This window comes from Coffea arabica, chromosome 10e (assembly GCF_036785885.1).
Source record: "Coffea arabica cultivar ET-39 chromosome 10e, Coffea Arabica ET-39 HiFi, whole genome shotgun sequence".
NCBI lineage: Eukaryota > Viridiplantae > Streptophyta > Magnoliopsida > Gentianales > Rubiaceae > Coffea > Coffea arabica.
In genome coordinates, this window is record NC_092328.1 from 11,805,409 (window position 1) to 11,824,966 (window position 19,558).

At 36.7% G+C, this 19,558-nt stretch overlaps 1 non-coding gene and 1 pseudogene across 1 annotated transcript; both read right to left on the reverse strand.

The window, feature by feature from the left end:
* The window catches only part of LOC113711285 (DNA gyrase subunit A, chloroplastic/mitochondrial-like), a 77,426-nt pseudogene that overhangs the window by 44,637 nt on the left and 13,231 nt on the right, over positions 1 to 19,558 (reverse strand).
* On the reverse strand, positions 8,371 to 8,477 carry LOC113713127 (small nucleolar RNA R71). The gene has a single exon (XR_003453457.1). It is a non-coding gene; the product is annotated as a small nucleolar RNA R71 (small nucleolar RNA).

Below are 19,558 nucleotides of genomic sequence, written 5' to 3' on the forward strand. Positions count from 1 at the left end.
CGATTAATGACTGGGTATGTGTTTACACTTGTTAAGGCACCAGTCAGTTGGAAATCTACCTTACAGTCAACGGTTGCTTTGTCTACTACAGAGGCGGAGTATATGGCAGTTATGAAGGCAGTTAAGGAAGCAATTTGGCTTCATGGGTTGCTTGATGAATTGAAAATCGGACAGAAGTCTATCAAAGTTCATTGTGATAGTCAGAGTGCTATTCATTTAACAAAGAACCAAGTTTATCATGCAAGAACGAAGCATATCGACGTACGGTATCATTTTGTGAGGAAGATTTTAGAAGATAATATGATATTATTTCAAAAGATTCAGACCAAGGAGAATCCTGCTGATATACTTATGAAGGTTGTGACAACTATCAAATTCCAACATTGTTTGAATTTGATAAATGTTGTGCACAATTTGAAGATTGGCGCTTGACAACGCATTTGAAGACACCACCGAATTTTGAGGGAGAAGATTTGTATTTTTTGTGGGATTAGAAATTATGCCAATGTGGAGATTTGTTGAATTCAAAGCCAATGCTCAATTATTGACTTTGAAATAGCCAAAATTGTTGAATTATTTGGCACAATTACAATCCCACTTCGGTGGGTTTATGAATTGGAGAAGGTTTTGAGAGCTATAAATAAGCTCTCTACCTTCTCAATTAAGACACACCAAGCAAGAGCATCATAACTTGCTTCCTTCTCTCTCTTTGTAATATTTCTTCTAGTAAAATATTAAGTTGTCAGTAGTGTTCGAGAACGTAGGCAAATTAGCCAAATCTCGTTAAATTCTGATGTTCTATTTTATTGTCTATTTAGTAGCTATATTTGTTGGTATATTTGTAGTGAGTTATTATGCAATTAATTGCATATATAGGTGATTCTGTTTAGGAAATTGGTACTTAAGCAGGCTAGCGTGGCTCACCAAATATTTCTTGGGAATTACCATTTTACAATTTTAGATACAATAATTTACTCGTTATACCTTAATTTGGTAGAACTTCCGCAACATCCTCCTCTCCTCTTTCCTCCTTCACCTTCCCTCCCCTTCCCCCTCCTCTCCACCCTCCTCTCCCCTGTCATTGGAGAAAGGGCGAAAGAGAGGGGAGGAAGCAGGGTAGCAGCGAGGAGGTAGGGGATATGGGGTGGTGGGAGGTTGAGATAGGGAAAGGGAGAGGTATAACTTTTAAAATTTTAAAAATATCCCAAAAAATTCAAAATTCTAAGGACACCCCCAGACCATACCATACATATTTTTTCTGCAATTACATCTATAGTAAAGTTTTAAAAAATGCCACCAAGAAATCTAATGCATTCAACTCTTTAAACCTTCTTACATATTCACTTTTCTTCTTTTTTGGAACTGCAAACCAATTCTAGTCCTGAGCCTATCTTCACTATCCTATTGATAAGACTGATATGAGGCCAAAAGTAAACATAATAACGGAACAAAGAATTTTTCTACAGCAACGGACAAACAGACTGCATATGTTAGAAAACTATAAACATATTGTGGCTTCTGGATTATGGATCAACACAAACAGTGCATCTACCAACTCTGCAAGATTATGTGGAGGTATGTTTGTTGCCACCTGACAACATATTGCTTATGGAATCATATACAAACACACTAATAAGAGGTCATCATATGCATAGGTAAAATGCCTCTTTCACACTATAGACCACTAGACCAGAAATAGATTAAAAATTGTGAAAACAGACATCAAAAAACACAACATCCATAAGCAAAAAATATTACCGCTATCCCAGAGGAACCATTCAGCAACAAGTTAGGAATCCGGGCAGGTAGTAATGATGGTTCCTTTTGCGAATTATCAAAATTTGGAAAAAAAAATCAACCTGCAGAAATGGTATAGATGGTAAAGAAATAGGATCACAACACATTATAGAAAGCCTACAAGATTGGATGTTCAAGGAGAAAAAAGTACTGACAGTATCTTGATCTAGATCAGCCAATAACATTGCCTCTGTAAGTGCCTGAAAGTACAAACTCATGATGATAAATACAATTTTAATTTCAGTTTTACTTTAATAAAACCAGAAAACAATCAAGGTAATTATGTGAGTGCAAACTCAATAATCATAGGCTCATTTAGAATTAGCACTGATAGAATTTTCAAGACGGAAAACCTAGCAGACATTTCCATCTTGTTAATTAGGAGGTGTACAAATCAGCCAAAGAAGAAGAGAGGAGAAATAAAAATATTTATTTAAAAAAAAGGACTGCCATTTCTCTACCATTAATAACTAAAGTTGAGGAAACAGAACAAAAGAAAAAGTAATTACAACACATTCCTTGAACTCCACTCAAATCCTGAAATTGATACTTCAAGAAAAATGCAGAGAAACTTTAACAACACTTTTCTAAGCAAGTTCAGACAAACTTTTCAGAGCATGCTAAGGTCCAGAAAGATAATATCATACAAGAAATGAAATATAAACCTACTTCCAGCTGGCACTCAGTATAAGGCATTGCAGCAGGAGGATCAGCATCAATACAACCAAAATTACCATGCCCGCGAATGAGTGGGCATGGCAAGGAAAAATCCTGGAGACACATAAACAACAATATAAGGAACTAAAAAACTGTTAGAACTGGCTCAGGAATAAACAAACTAAAGTTAGAACAAAATAAGCAGTATAACCGACCATATAATGTTTAGGCGGTAGACACCAGTCATATAATATTTAGACGGTAAAATCGACCATATAAAAGAGTTGTGGCAATCCAATAAAGACAAATAATAAATCAAAATAAAAGACACCAAAATTTACGTGGTTCAATCAAATTGACCTACGTCCAAGGGAGAGGGAAAATGGCACTTACAAAATGGCACTTACGTAGGAAAGTGGTTCCTAGGCCAAAATGGCACTTACAAAAGAATTTAGGAAATATTCCTAAACTCAAAATAAGAGAATCTAAAATATTTGACTACAAATGGGTTAGATGATCCAAAAAACTAATAGCCCATATAATGCTCTCTTGAGTAGTGCGACTAACTTCAACACAAGCCCCCTTTATTTACAACTATCAAGGGGAAGGCTTTTCGTTGGCTTCTTCCAATGTGGGATAAGGGAGAAAACTCCCTTACCGATGTGGGACACGCCACATCAACAAATCTCCACCTTGGCATGTTCCCAACATCGACAATAGCAAAATCGCTCCACCTTCTCCACATAAACCCTAATAGGTCTAAATCACCAACAACGAATACTAAGTCCAAATACTGCTTGAACTTGTAAATTGGAAGAGGCTACGAAAACATGTCAGCAGGATTTCCCTTGGTCTTGATCTTTCGAACAAGGACTTTCCCTTCAGTAATGATATTCCGGATAAAGTGATATTTTATATCAATGTGCTTTGTTCTCTCATGATACATCTGGTATTTAGTCAAGTGTATAGCACTTTGATTATCATAGTGAATATCCGTAACACCCTGATGTAGATTAAACTCGCCAAATAATCCTTTCAACCACAAGGCTTCTTTGACTGCCTCGGTCACTGCCATGTATTCTGCCTCCGTAGTAGATAGAGCCACAACGGGTTGTAAAGTAGCTTTTCAACTGATTGAACAACCCCCAATGCAAAATACGTAGCCTGAAAGTGATCTTCTTCTGTCAAAATCCCCGGCGTAATCTGAATCTACAAAACCAACCAAAGTGATTTTATTTCTTTCAAACTCCAAACAAGCGTTTGAAGTCCCTTGCAAGTATCTGAGAATCCACTTCACAACTAGCCAATATTCTTTACCTGGATAAGACATATATCTACTAACAACACTGACTGCTTATGAAATATCCGGATGACTACAAATCATTGCATACATAATACTGTCAACTGCACTGGAATAAGGAATCCATGCCATATAATCTTTCATTTCATCTGATTGTGGTGATTGAGCAACAGATAGCCGAAAATGGCTAACAAGAGGAGTACTTACAGGTTTTGCATGTTTCATGCCAAAACGCTCCAGGACTTTATTCAGGTAATTCTCTTGGGTCAAGAACAACTTTCCTACTCCTCTATCTCGTTTAATATACATGCCAAGAATTTTCTTAGCTGCTCCCAAATCTTTCATATCAAATTCACATTTTAGCTGTAATTTCAAATTGTGAATTTCTGACAAATTCTTGATAGCAATGAGTATGTCATCAACATACAGTAACAAATAGATAAAAGAATCATTATCTAACTTCCGAAAGTAAACACAACTATCATATATGCTCCTCAAATAACCATGACCCAACATAAAGGAACCAAACCTCTTATACCACTGTCTTGGAGATTGTTTCAATCCATATAAGAATTTCTTCAACAAACATGCATAGTCTTCCCTACCTTTAATTTCAAAACTCTAGAATTGTTTCATATAAATTTGTTCTTCAAGTTCACCATGTACGAAGACTGTCTTAACGTCGAGCTGTTCTAACTCCAAATTATACATTGCAACTAAAACAAGTAAAACACGAATAGAACTATGTTTAATTACAGGTGAAAACACATCATTAAAATTAACACCTTGTACCTGACTATAGCCCTTTGCTACTAATCGTGCTTTATACCTTACATTTTCAACCCCTAGAATACTTTCTTTCTTCTTGAAGACCCACTTACAACCAACTATTTTCTTATCTGATGACGGCTTTACAAGAACCCAAGTTTTATTCTGATGAAGAGATTCAATTTCTTCATTCATCACAATCAACCACTTTGCAGAATCATCACAAGAAATTGCTTCTGAATAGGTGCAAGGCTCACCAACTGCATCAATTTTTTCTGCAACAGACAAAGTATATCCAACAAAATCTGAATATCTTTGTGGTGGTCGAATATGCCTCCTTGGTCTTTCACTGGCTATAGAATACTCCTCTTTTTCTGAATTATTTTTAACAGTAGATTCAGGTACATCTACTAGTACTTGCTGAATAGAAGATTTGGTATGAGAAGGACCAGAACTGCCAATATCAAGTTTCACTTGATTCTGTGTACTATCAGTAGTACAAGGACTAGAAAACTCTTTCTTGGAAGATAACATAGACAATTCATCAAAAGTAACATCTCTACTGATCACAAATTTTAGAGATTTGGGATCAGGACACCGTAATCTGTACCTTCACCCTAGAAGCATACCCAAGAAAAATTTACTTTTTAATCCTAAGCTCCAATTTTCCGTCATTCACATGCATGTATGCTGGACACCCAAAAATTTTTAAATTGGAGTAATTAGCAGGAGTACCTGACCAAATTTTCTTAGGAGTTTTGAAATTAAGAGATGCAGAAGGAGAACGGTTGACAATATAACAGGCCATATTGATCGTTTCTGTCCAAAAGTCGTTTGTTAACCCTGAATTGGAGATCATTCATCTCACTCTCTTTAAAAGCGTTCTGTTCATACGTTCGACCACACCATTTTGTTGAGGCGTCAATCTGACAGTGTGATACCGAACAATTCTTTCATTTTTGCAGAATCTATAAAATTCACCTTTACAAAATTTCATGCCATTATCTGTTCTCAACCGCTTAACATGTTTTCCTGTTTGTTTCTCAATCAAAACTTTTCATTGCTTGAAAGTTAGGAAAACATCATTTTTATACTTATGAAAATATACCCAAACTTTTCTTGAATAATCATCAATGAAAGTCAACATAAACCTGGCACCTCCTTTAGAAGGAGTACGAGAAGGCCCTCAGAGGTCTGAATGATTGTAGTCCAAAATTCCTTTCATCCTGTGAACTGCCGGCAACTAGAAGCTAACTCTCTTCTGCTTTCCAAAAATGTAATATTCACAGAATCCCATCTTTCCAATACTTTGACTACCAAGAAGACCTCGTTTGCATAAAATAGATAAGTCTTTCTCGCTCATGTGCCCCAATCTCATGTGCAATAACTTGGTGAAATCATAATCGAACAAAGATGATGTTGAAACAGCAGCAACACCTGTAACAGTAGATCCTTGCAAAATATACAAAGTACCAGATCTGTGTGCCTTCATAACAACAAGAGCACCTCGAGTGATTTTGAGAACTCCACCTCCACCTGAATACCTACATCCAATAGACTCAAGAGTGCCCAAAGAGATGAGATTTTTCTTCAAATCTGGAGTGTTCTCACAATACCATCGTACATTTTAATTCGGATTGTACCTTTGCCAATAACTTTACAAACGGCGTTTGATAGGGTGTTAATTGTTAGTAATTTTATTGTTAATTTTTCTCTTTGTCCTTACCAAATATTGCTTTAATTGTCAACATATATTTATATTTGGTATTTGGATATATTTATAGGAAGTGGAACGGAAAAGCATTCAATAAATGGAGACCTTCTTGTGAAGATTGCTATACACATGAGAGACTTCCAAAAACTTCACATACCTAGCCTACATGATGCTAAACAATGAATTTCATTTCCTTTGTGCTGATGAAGAATTGCCTTCTTATTATGAAGTCCACTAGCAATAAGATCAGTGGGGACCACGTAGAAAGTTGATGGATTGATTTAGAAAATTGATTCTTCCTTTGGGAGATATATTCATTAGCCATGTGTTGGCTTTGAAGATGGTAGCTTTTCCACTTTCTTCCTACATGATTAGTTTCTCCTATGAAACTAGTGTTCAAATAAAATAAGGGAAGGTATTAGACTAGTGGCTCATATACGAGTGCACGGAGTAGAAGATAGGGAGTTGGTTGGTTTTAGAATAGGGGTTGTTCATTCTTTTGGGATGTGAAGTTTTCTTTAGTGGTTTGCTTTGTGTTTCTTCCGTCTCTTCCATTAGACAAGTCTCTTCCATGAGACTAGTTTTATTGTATTAGACTATGGAGAATCAATTTCTTATTATAGATTACTGTCAAGAAACGGATGCCTTTGAATTCAATTAAATTGTGTGAAAACTTTCTTATGAGGCGTGGCTAATATTCTCATCTAGTCAAGAATCAATGCGACGACGCAGTCTCGAATATCTGTGAGATCGAATTAATTTTCATGTGCTCCTTAATTTGTTAATATTTGCATGTTTTCTATTTGAATTTTCATGGGATTATTTTATTAATTGGATATCAAGGGCCCGATGTGCAATTTGACTTATTAATCTCGTGTCAAATTAATCAATTAAATCCGTAATTATTTAATTGATTAATATTAGTGGCAACTAGTATTTTCACATACTAGGGGAACGTGCAATCTGATTTAAATAACCCTCGTAGCATGTTATTAATTTAGGTTAGACTTTTCTAGGTTTTAAATCAATTAGAAAATTAATTCCTACGGTTGTACTTAGAAGTATTTCCTGATTAGGGGTAATCAACAGTCGTACCTTGGTTATCAATAAATTAAAGAAAAACTGGTCGTCAGGGCTTATTGGCAACTATAACTAACCTGTTAATAAAATTAACTGAACTTTCTTTGCATCAATGATCGGATGAATGGACTGTGCCTGAGAAGTTGTATCCTTACCTAGAATTTATTTATTATTTATTTAATCTCTATTTACATTCGTGTTAATTAATCATTTATTTTTGGTTAAATTGTTTAATTATTTTTAGTTTAATTCTAATAAAAAAAATCCCCCGTGTCCCGAACTTGAAAAAAATTAAATTTTTTCAATTCCTATGGATTCGACCCTACTCACTACTATACACAGAAATTTATATTTTTCTCGAGTAGATATTTATTATTGTACAAATTCGACACCTGTCAATTTTTGGCGCCGCTACCGGGAACTGACATTAATTATTTGTTTCTTTTTGAGTTCATTTTTGCTCTAATATTTTGGTACTTTTCGAGCGTATGTTTCATTCTTTTCATACAGATGAATTAATTTTAGACCCCAAGGTAGACAAGATCGCCCATAGAACAAGAAAAGAGACCAGACAACTAAAAGAAGAGCACTCCAGAGCTACATCTCAGAGACTTGAGCCAGAAAGTGAATCAACATATTTGCTTGGTGATTCTTCGAGTGATTCAGATCGAGAAGAAGTCACTATGGTGAACGCACGAACACTAAGGGAGTTGGCTGCTTCTAATTTAAATCAGCAACCTTTATGCATTACTTTTCCAAGTTTGAATGATAACACTCCCTTTGAACTAAAATCTGGTCTAATTCATCTCTTGCTATCTTTCCATCGTCTACCAGGTGAGGAGCCCTACAAGCACTTGCAAGAGTTCGACGTCGTTTGCAACAGCATGAAATCCCCGAGAATTACAGAAAAGCAAATAAAGATGAGGGCCTTCCCCTTCTCTTTGAAGGATTCCACGAAAGACTGGCTCTACTACCTACCGCCTGATAGTATCACCACGTGGGACCAACTGAAGAAAAATTCTTGGACAAGTACTTTCTAGCGTCTCGAGCTGCAAGCCTAAGAAAAGAGATATGTGGTATCAAACAACACTCAAGCGAGTCTCTCTATGAGTACTGGAAAAGGTTTAAGAAACTGTGCACCAAATGCCCTCAACATCAGATAAGTGAGCAACTGCTCATCCAATATTTTTATGAGGGACTACTCTTCAAGGACAGAAGCATAATCGATACTGCAAGTGGAGGGGTATTGGTAAACAAAACTCCTCGAGGAGCATGGGAGTTGATTGAAGGGATGGCTGAAAACTCACAGCAGTTTGGTTTAAGAGAGGACATCCCGACGCGTAAGATAAATGAGGTAGAAACGTCATCTATCCAACAGCAGCTCTCCGAATTGACGTCCTTCGTGCGACAACTAGCTGTGGGGAGTGCCTCACAAGCGAAAGTGTGTGGGGTATGCACTGCCGTGGGTCATCCTACAAAAATGTGTCTATTGGTTCAGGAAGAAACTGCAGAACAGGTGAACATGGCTGGCCACGTGCCCGCGCCAAAAAAGCAGTACGACCCATATTCAAGTACCTACATTCCTGGTTGAAGGGATCACCCCAATCTTAGTTACGAAGGGAATAAACAGTCTAACTTTGTGCCAAATAGACAGCAAGGGCACCCACAACAGTACCATCCTCGTCCACCACCACTTCCTTCAAACTCAAGTCCGTCCATGGGAGAGATGATGAAATAATTACTTGCTAATCAACAAAAGACGGATTCAGACCTGTAAAATATGAGGAATCAACTGGGACAGATGCAATCATTGCAAAATCAAATGAATCAAATGATCATAACGATCAACCATTTGGAGTCCCAAGTTCAAGGGAAGTTGTTTTCTCAACTTGAGGTGAATCCAAAGAATGTAAACGCAATGACCTTGAGGAGTGGCAAGGAAGTCCAAGGACCCGAACCTGTAATTCCTAAAGATAAAGACGAGGAACGGATTGAGAAAGAGTTGAAAGAGGAGGGCAGAGACAACAAAGATACAAAGGTACTCCCGAACCCAATTAGTACAGTTAAGACTAATCCACCTCCCTTTTCTAGCAAGTTAGAGAAACCAAAAAAGCAAGACAAGGAGAAAAAAGTCCTAGAGATCTTTCGCAAGGTGGAGATCAACATACCCCTGTTGGATGTGATTAAACAAGTACCCAAAAAGGAAAATATTTTAGAGGGACTTGTGTGCCAACCGCAAGCGGTTGAAGGGGGATGAACGAGTTATAATTGGAGAGAATGTTTCAGCAATTTTACAAAGGAACCTTCCACCGATATGCGGGGACCCAGGTATGTTTACTATTTCTTGTAAGATAGATAATATTTTGATTGAAAAGGCCATGTTAGACCTAGGAGTCTCGATTAATGTAATGCCAAAGTCCATTTATGCTTCCTTGAACTTAGGCTCTTTGAAAGAGATTGGGATAATAATCCAACTAGTTGATAGGACCAATGCATACCCTGACGGGTTGATTGAAAATGTTTTGATAAAAATTAATGAATTAGTTTTCCTATCTGATTTTTATGTGCTCGACATGGAGGATGAACACTCCCATGATCCGTCACCTTTATTATTAGGTAGATCCTTTTTTAGTACAGTCCGAACCAAAATTGATGTTAATAAGGGTACTTTATCTATGGAATTTGATGGTGAGATTGTTCACTTTAACGTTTTTGAAACCATGAAATATCCATCCGATTCAAATGTTGGCTCTGTTTTCTCGATAAATGTTATTGACCCTGCTATACAGGAGGTTTTTGAAATTGAAGGCAGGGATGAGTTAGAGGTCGCCTTAACCAGGCACTTCGAATCCGAGATGACCTCTGGGGTAGAGTTGAGTGAAGAGCTTAAATGTGTAATTAGATTGTTACAAACGTTACCAACCACGAAAATAAGGTATGATCTCGCATCGATTTTCATACCTGAATCTCACCAAAGGTTACTTCCATCTGTGGTGCAAGCACCTGTCTTGGAATTGAAACTGCTGCCGAAACACCTGAAGTATGCATACTTAGGTGAAGGGGAGACACTTCCAGTGATCATCTCCACGGGTTTATCAATGGTTCAAGAAGACAAACTATTTCGAATTCTTAGGGAACATAACTAGGCGATAGGATGGACCATCGCCGATATCAAGGGAATTAGTCCTGCAGTGTGTATACATCAAATTCAACTCGAGGAGGGTGCAAAACCCGTGCGGCAGACTCAACGGAGATTAAATCCTCTCATGATGGAGGTCGTAAAGAAGGAGATTTTAAAGTTGCTGGACGTTGGAATTATATTTGCAATATCAGATAGCCCGTGGGCGAGTCCAGTATAGGTGGTCCCGAAAAAGGCAGGGGTGATAGTGGAACCAAACCAAGAGAGTGAGCTCGTACCAATTCGAAAGCCCACCGGATGGCGACAGTGTATCGATTACCGGAAGCTGAACGCCGTCACGAAAAATGACCATTTCTCCCTCCCTTTCATTGACCAGATGGTAAAGCGATTAGCATGTCGAGCTTACTATTATTTTTTGGATGGATTTTCAGGTTATTTCCAAATTGCCATCGCACCCGAGGACCAAGAGAAAACTACTTTCACGTGTAAATTTGAAACATTCGCATACCGAAGGATGCCATTTGGATTGTGCAATGCAACTGCTACCTTCCAAAGATGTATGGTAAGTATCTTTTCAGAGTATGTTGAGAAGATTATTGAGATTTTCATGGACGATTTCAGTGTATATGGTGAAGGTTTTGAAAACTGTCTAGATAACCTGAAATTGATCTTAGTAAGATGTATAGAAACTAATCTCGTGCTTAATTGGGAAAAATGCCACTTTATGGTCAAACACGGAATAGTTTTGGGTCATGTAGTAACATCTACAGGTATCGAGGTTGATAAGGCAAAAATTGATGTTAAATCTACTTTATCTTACCCCGCGAGTGTGCGGGAAGTTCGTTCCTTTTTGGGTCACGCAGGTTTCTATAGAAGGTTCATCAAAGATTTCTCAAAAATTGGAGTACCCTTGTTCCAACTTTTGCAAAAAGATGTATTCTTCGAGTTCGATGAAACATGTAAGGGGGCATTTGATAAGTTAAAGGAGCTATTGACCTCCTCACCTATTATCCAACTCCCTGACTGGAGCCTCCCATTCGAGATCATGTGTGATGCCAGTGACTATGCAGTGGGTGCGATACTGGGTCAAGGAGTGGGAAAGGCAGCCCATGCTATCTATTACGCATCTCGAACCTTGAACGGAGCTCAATTGAACTATTTAACCACCGAAAAGGAGCTCTTGGCGGTTGTTTTTGCCTTAGAAAAATTTTGAACTTATTTACTTGGTGCTAAAGTTATTATTTTTTCTGATCATGTAGCTTTGTGGTATCTGTTGACCAAGAAAGAGGCAAATCACGATTGATACGGTGTGTATTATTACTACAAGAGTTCAACCTAGAGATTCGAGATAAGAAAGGGGTAGAGAATCTGGTAGCAGATCACTTGAGTCGAGTACAAGTCGTCAAAAATAACCTCCCACTGAGAGAAGCATTCCCCGATGAGCATTTATTTTCTATTAACTCATCTTTGCTTTGGTATGCGGATATGGTTAACTTTCTAGTCATTGGCAAGTTACCTACAGGATGGCCTAAGGCGAAAAGAGACAAGTTGAGGAGCGATGCAAAATTCTATATTTGGGATGATCCTTACCTCTGGAAGCGGAGTGCCGACCAAATCATCCGAAGATGTGTAAGTGAGATTGAATTCCAATCCATTCTAACCTATTGTCACTTTGGACCCAAGAGGACGACTCGTAAGGTGCTAGAGAATGGATTCTATTGGCCGACCCTATTCAAAAACGCCTACTCATTTTATAAGTCCTATGATAAGTGTCAACGAGTAGGTAATCTATCTCGTAGAGATCAAATGACTTAGACCCCAATGATTTTTGTTGAAATTTTTGACGTTTGAGATATTGACTTTATGGGTTCTTTTCCTTCGTCCTTTGGTTTTTGTATATATTGTTTGCTATAGATTATGTTTTGAAGTGGGTGGAAGCAAAAGCACCCGTACTAATGATTCTAAAGTGGTTGCAGAATTCGTTAAGTCTAATATTTTTGTCCGCTTTGGGATGCCGAGAGCAATTGTAAGTGATTGGAGTACTCATTTCTGCAATAAGACGATCGCTGTAGCTTTTAGGAGATACGGTGTCTTGCACAAAGTCTCCACATCCTACCATCCTCAGACAAACGGTCAGGCAGAAGTATTAAACCGAGAGATCAAGTTGATTTTAGAGAAAATGATCCGACCCGATAGGAAATATTTGGAGTATGAGGCTGGAGGATGCACTATGGGCTTACAGGATGGCGTACAAGACACCCATTGGAATGTCCCCTTACCGGTTGGTATTTGGGAAGCCATGTCACCTACCGGTCGAGTTCGAGCATGGAGTATTTTGGACGGTCAAGCAATGCAATATGGATATCGAGGAAGGCGGAATTCAAAAGAAATTGCAATTACAAGAGTTGGAAGAAATCCAAAATAAAGCGTATGAGAATGCAGTGATCTATAAGGAGAAAAATCGGATCTTTCATGACCAATAGATCTCTAGGAAGACATTCGTCTGCGGACAAAAAGTTCTACTGTACCACTCAAAATTGAAGTTATTTCCAGTTAAATTACGTTCTCATTGGATTGGTTCTCTTGTTGTGACTAATGTCTTTCATTATGGTGCAGTGGAGATCCAGAATTTGAAAACGGAGAAGAAATTTGTGGTGAATGGTCACCGTCTCAAACCGTATTATGAAGGGTTTCCAGTTGAACGGATGGAGATGATGCAATTGGAGGATCCGATTTACTTAATTTAAGCAAATTTTGGGCTATGTTTAGCCAAAAACATTAAAGAAAGACGCTTTTGAGAGGTAACCCAAATATTGATTTTATTATTTTTTGTTGTTCATTTCTTTCATTTTGTCGTTTCTCAGTTGAGTAGTAGTCGATCTTAATATTTTCCTTCACTGTGACCAGGAAGTGCAATCTTGGCGTGCCCACACCATATTGGTCAAATCTCAACATCTCGCGACATTGGCAGGAAATGCAATCTTGGCGTGCCCACGCCATGTTAGTGACTCCTGAGATCAGTGGACGTTTTATAATGTTGGCGTGCCTACGCTGTATTTGACAATCCAAAAACAAAGAAAATACCAAAAAAAAATTTTAATAAATAAATTAGAAAAAAAATACAAATCATTTTCCTTTTTAAACCTTCAGTTTTGTTTTTCTTTTTAAAAAAAAATTCAAATTTTGGAATTTCAATTTCCAAAAAAAAAAAATCAAAATAAAAACATTTTGCATTTTACACCTTCAGTTTTGGTTCTCACAATTCGAATTTTGAAATTTGAGTTTGCAATAAAAAAAAAACCCAAAAACTATTTTTTCTTTTTTTTTCTTTTTCTCTTTTCTTTTTCTTTCTTTCTTTCTTTTCTTTCTTTCTTTCTCTTTTCTTCCTCTTCTCTCCCGTTTCCCTTTTCTCATTTTCCTTCTTTTCTTTCGATCGAAACTTTCCCTCCCCCGTCGATATGACCCCGACACGGTCCCCGTGGTTTCAGGAAAATCCCATTAACCTCATTCTTGCTTTTACTATTTAATTGTCACATTAAGGGCAATGTGTGCTTTAAGTGTGGGGGGGATTTGGATTGGACTGGTGTTTCTTTAAATTTGCTGCTTATCATACTGTTGTCTTGATGAATAAATGTGGCAACTCACTCTTCTATTACTGGTTGTGATTTATCCGATGAATTTTGTTTAGATGGCAAGTAAAAGCATGTTATCTTGGCGAATATCATAAGTTTAATGACTTGGTGCAAATTGCGGTTAACTTGTTTAGGCAATATAAATATTTTACTAGCAATTGTTGTGTGGATTGGGCAATTGTTGATCTCAGTTCTCCATGTTAGGAGATGACACGGGCCATGATCTTTAATTGTTTGGTATTATGATGTTTTAATTGTGATTAATAAATGACTCTACTCCGCTAGTGTCGTCACCCAGTAACCGGGAGTTTTCACCACAAATGTCGACTCTCGCATCAAAAAGTGATGATATCTATGAGTAGGTAGTCCTGGAGTTGTGAAAAGTTGAGTAACTAGGCTCTTTCATCTAAAAATGTCAGAATTCACGTCAAAAGACTTGAATAGCTTGGGACTGAGTATTTATAAAAAAAATAAAAAGAAAAAAAATAAAATAAAATACACATATATATATATATGTAAACTTATGATCATGTTGGCCTGCCGATCCTTGTTCTTCAATGTTGAGATTTTGGTTGCCAGATGTCCCAATGGCTAACTGTTGCTAGTTTAATATTTTGAATTCCTAGATGAGTTAGCCATGAATTGGATAAGTCTGTGATTTCAAGAGCTAACCGGGAAAACTATGTCTTGACATTTAGCCACTAAATCTTGATTTTGGTTTAAGTACAGCTTGGCAATAGATGATATGAGAGCTAGCCATTGTTGAGTTTAGTATTCTCATGCTTGAGAACAAGTATGATTTAAGTGTGGGGGGAATTGATAGGGTGTTAATTATTAGTAATTTTATTGTTAATTTTCCTCTTTGTCCTTGTCAAATATTGCTTTAATTGTCAACATATATTTATATTTGGTATTTGGATATATTTATAGGAAGTGGAATGAAAAAGCGTTCAAAAAATGGAGACCTTCTTGTGAAGATTGCTACACACGTGTGAGACTTCCAAAAGCTTCACACACCTGGTCTACATGATGCTAAACAACGGATTTCATTTCCTTTGTGCTGATGAAGAATTGTCTTCTTATTATGAAGTCTACTAGCAATAAGATCAGTGGGGACCACGTAGAAAATTGATGGATTGATTTAGAAAATTGGTTCTTCTTTTGGGAGATATATTCATTAACCAGGTGTTGGTTTTGATGATGGTAGCTTTTCCACTTTCTTCCTACGTGACTAGTTTCTCCTATGAAACTAGTGCTCAAATAAAATAAGGGAAGGTATTAGACTAGTGGCTCATATATGAGTGAACAGAGTAGAAGATAGGGAGTTGGTTGGTTTTAGAATAGGGGTTGTTCATTCTTTTGGGATGTGAAGTTTTCTTCAATGGTTGCTTTGTGTTTCTTCCGTCTCTTCCATTAGACTAGTCTCTTCCATGAGACTAGTTTTATTGTATTAGACTACGGAGAATCAATTTCTTATTCTAGATTACTGTCAAGAAATGGATGCCTTTGAATTCAATTAAATTGTGTGGAAAATTTCTTATGAGGCGTGGCTAATCTTCTCATCTAGTCAAGGATCAACACGGTGACGCAGTTTCAAATATCTGTGAGATCGAATTAATTTTCATGTGTTCCTTAATTTGTTAATATTTGCATGTTTTCTATTTGAATTTCCATGTAATTATTTTGTTAATTGGATATCAAGGGCCGATATGCAATTTGACTTATTAATCTCCTGTCAAATTAATCAATTAAATCCGTAATTATTTAATTAGTTAATATTACTGACAACTAGTATTTTCACATACTAGGAGAACGTGCAATCTGATTTAAATAACTCTCGTAGCATGTTATTAACTTGGGTTAGGCTTTTCTAGTTTTTAAAGCAATTAGGAAATTAATTCCTACGGTCGTACTTAGGAGTATTTGCTGATTAGGGATAATCAACTGTCGTACCTTGGTTATCAATAAATTAAGGAAAAGCTGATCGTCAGAACTTATCCGCGACTATAACTAACCTGTTAATAAAATTAAGTGAACCTTCTTTGCATCAATGATCGGATGAATGGACTGTGTCTGAGAAGTTGTATCTTTGGCTAGAATTTATTTATTATTTATTTAATCTCTATTTACATTCGTGTTAATTAATCGTTTATTTCTGGTTAAATTGTTTAATTGTTTTTAGTTTAATTCTGATAAAAAAATCCCCCATGTCCCGAACTTGAAAAGAATCAAATTTTTTTCAATCCCTGTGGATTCGACCCTACTCACTACTATACACAGAAATTTGTATTTTTCTCGAGTAGGTATTTATTATTGCATAGGCTCGACACCTGTCAGCGTTGTTACCCATTAAGACAACTCCACCTTCAGTTGATTCATATGTTAAAAACCAGTCCCTATTGGGACACATATGATATGAACAACCCGAATCTATAATCCACTCATTGTTAGAAATAAAATTATTTTTCGTTGCACAGAAAATGGTTTCATCATTCTCATCAACTGTAATATTAGCCTCGGTGGTCTAATTCTTTTTCTCCTTTTGCTTTTCTTTCTTTTTCAATTTAAAGCAATCAGAGATAATATGACCCTTCTTTTTACAATAGTTGTACACCACATTTTTATGTTTGGATTTGGATCTACTTCTACTTTCTGTATTTCTCTTTTCAGATCTATCCCTAACAAACAAGCCATTGGCTTGACTCCCACTAGTTTCCCCAGTAACATCCCTATCTATCTGCTCTTTAGATTTTAATGTAGATTTAATTTTCCGATACGAAATTGTTTCATTTTCATAAATCATAGTATCACGGAAATGTTTAAAGGACTGGGGAAAGGAACACAAAAGTAATAGGGTCCGATCTTCATCATCAATTTTCGAATCTATATTCTCCAAATTCATAATAATGGAATTAAATTTATCAAGATGAGAGAGTATAGATGTACCTTCAGACATCCGAATCATATACAAACACTGCTTCAGATATAGCCGATTCTCGACTGTCTTCTTCATATACAAGGCTTTCAATTTATCCCACATTGCCTTGACCGAAGTCTCCGTTGCTACCTCTCGTAAAACTTTATCGGAGAGATTCAAAATTATGCTGAATCTAGCCTTCTTATCCATATCGGCGAAATCCGCATCCTTTACATTTTCTGGCTTGTTTTCAATTCCTTATATTGCCAAATCAACTTCGTTTTGAACAAGAATGGCCTCCATCTTGAGCTGCCACATGCCGAAATTGACATTTCTGTCGAATTTTTCGACAACCGTCTTTGTTATCGTCATTGTTGTCACAAAATCTGTAACCTGAATCTTGTCTCAAAAAATTGGTCAAACAAATATGCAAGTCTCGTGAGCGGACCCCACGGGATGAGCGAGTCCCAAGGGATGAGCGGGCCCCATAGAGTGAGCGGACCTGTCTTACAAAATATATCAATCAGCTCTGATACCAGTTTGTTAGCACTGGCCCGAGAATAAATAAACTAAAATTAAAACAAAATAGGCGGTATAACCGACCATATAATGCTTAGGCGGTAGACACCAACCATATAATACTTAGGCGATAAAACCGACCATATAAAAGGGTTGTGGCAACCCAATAAAGACAAATAACAAAGCAAAATAAAAGACACCCAAATTTTCGTGGTTCGGTCAAATTGACCTACATCCATGGGCGAGAGAGGAGCAAAATTTCTACTATAAAGAAGAAAACACAAAAGTCATAGAAAAGTGGTTCCTAGACCAAAATGACACTTACAAAAGAATTTAGAAAATATTCCTAAACTCAAAATAAGAGAGTCTAAAATATTTGACTACAAATGAGTTAGATGATCCAAGAAACTAATAACCCATATAATGCTTTCTTGAGTGGTGTGACTAACTTCAACACAAGCCCCCTTTATTTATAACTATCAAAGGGAAGGCTTTCCATTGGCTTCTTCCGATGTGGGATAAGGGAGAAAACTCCCTTACCGATGTGGGACACGCCACATCAACAAAAACCAATGCAGAAAATAGAACAAGAAGAATTGATAGAAAGCAAATCCCTCTACATTCTACAACCCAGAGTTACATAACCCCAAGTTTCAGAAAATATGATGCATCGACTTCCATTACATATGCAAGCAGGATAGAAAACACACGACTACAAGACTAAAAGTCTTATAATTTGCTTGCAAAGATAATAAAAGCAAGAGGATGATAAAAATGATGCAAACAAATCTATGTTCAAAAAGACTACAACAAAGTTTTTTTGCATGCCTTTATCACAGCTCAAGCAAGAAAACACATCTAAATGCAGAACACAATTTTGAATGAACCAAATGTGCATATTTAGCAGATTGCTAAACCATGTGGACAAATAATGGAGATAACAGTTCTATTAGCGAGTGGAAGAATGTATATTATAAAATGGAAGCAGGCTTTCACCTCAGTTGACAACATAACCAAGCCATTGAAGAAGCGGCGATAAATTTTGGAATGCAATATTACCTATGCCATTCGAACCAAGGAATCATACACAGTAGTGTCTCCATGGGGATGAAACTTACCAAGGACCTGTAATTGTACCCAGGATGATCAATACCAAAGAGTCATTTGTCCTTTCAGTCTAAAGAAATAATCTATTCAATGCTCCCATATAGCTTAAGAAAGTAAATAGTGGATAACCTCTCCAACAGCTCTTGCACATTTCTTGTCAGGTTCCTTGATGATAGACCCAATTCATGCATTGCAAATCTACAGACAAATACCAAAGCAAGAAACTCAATCAGAAGTCATCTCAGTAACTTAAAATTGTTGGTTCAAAATTTGTGCATTCAACAACAGGAAATTGAAGAAATTCTCAAGTATAGCATCTACAGAAATAATAATTTTTCTTGAATCAATTACATAAGAAAATAGCAGGAAAAATGCAACATCATGGAAGCCATAACATGCAGCTAGTTATGATTAAAAATGAAAAAAAAATTTAGTTATTGACGGCGGGAAAAACCAATCACAGTTCAAGGGATTAATAGTTGCATGCATCATCACGAAATCTGTGAGATATACATAATCAGCAATCCCTTGGGATATCTACCATCATACTGTTAAGAGAATATAAGTACTCTTATAGATAATAAATTAGTAAAGGTATTATTATAAATAGTTTGTTAGTTTCGTACTACTATAAATACTAGTTGATCACTCATAATACAATGGCTAGATGTTTTTCTCTCAAAATACATGTTATTATGGTACCAGAGCTAAAGTTCTAGGATTAGGGTTAAACATCTAGCAAAAGTCATGTTCACGCGATACTGTTCATGCATTACTATTCACGCATATTGTTCATGCGTATTGTTCCAGGGTATTGTTCATTACAAATTTTGATTTTTTTTTTTGGTTTGAAGTGCTATTCGTTATGACTGAAAGTTTATCAAAAAGTGCCATGGTATCTACTAATGTTATGACAATGGTGACGTCT